Genomic DNA, 961 nt, shown 5'->3' with positions numbered 1-961 from the left:
CACACTCAACGATTCAAGAACAGTTTCGTCCCCTCTGCCATCCGATTTCTGAATGCAGCACTACCTCACCATGTTTTATTTCACTTTTTGCATTACTTATTTAACTATATATATAATTCAGTGGTTTTTTTGTTATTATGTATTGCATGGTACTGCTGCCACAAAGACACCAAATTTCACTTTGCTGACTCTTATTCTGACATTTGCATCTATTGGATTCAGCATTGCACCCTAGAGTTGGGGCATCATGTTACAGCTGCACAAAATGCTGGCTAGGCCACACCGTGTGCTGTTCTGATCACCATATTATAGGAAAGATGTGATTAAGCTAAAGAGGGTGCAGAAAAGACTCAGTGTTGTCTATATTGGGTTATAATGAAAGAAAGGATAGGCCGGATCTATTTTCCCAAGAACACAGGAGAGGTGACATGATAGAAGTATATAAGATGATGACAGGCATATTTAGGGTAGATAGCCAGAGTCTGTTTCCCGTGGGTGGGAATGTCTAAAATCTGACAGCTTAGGTTCAAGATGAAGGGGATGAGGTTTAAAAGAAACCGGAGGTATAAATTTTTCACAGGTATCTGGGATGAGCTGCTAAAGGAGGAGCAGAAACAATATTTAAAAGTTATCTTGATAGGTACTTGAATGAGGAAGGAATGGACTAATATGAAATGAATGCCGGCAAGTGGCACCAAGCATGATGATAGTTGGCGTAGACGCAGTGAGCCCAGGGGCCCGTACACCTCCTATCATACTAAATGACATGTAGAAGAGGTAATTATAAAAAACACCGCTGACTTTGTGAATCGTAGTTTCGTGCAGCAGGTAGAGGCATGAGCAAACCCATGCAGATGAATGAGTGAGTGAGGTGCGCTTCGAGTGGCAGAGGGGCGCGCTGGAGGCGGGGCTGACGCCTGACGTCAGACGCCATATAAATGCTACCGCGGCAGCCGGGGCT

The sequence above is a fragment of the Hypanus sabinus genome, chromosome 9 (assembly GCF_030144855.1).
Source record: "Hypanus sabinus isolate sHypSab1 chromosome 9, sHypSab1.hap1, whole genome shotgun sequence".
Classification (NCBI taxonomy): Eukaryota; Metazoa; Chordata; class Chondrichthyes; order Myliobatiformes; family Dasyatidae; genus Hypanus; species Hypanus sabinus.
Note: the sequence above shows the minus strand (reverse complement) of the source record.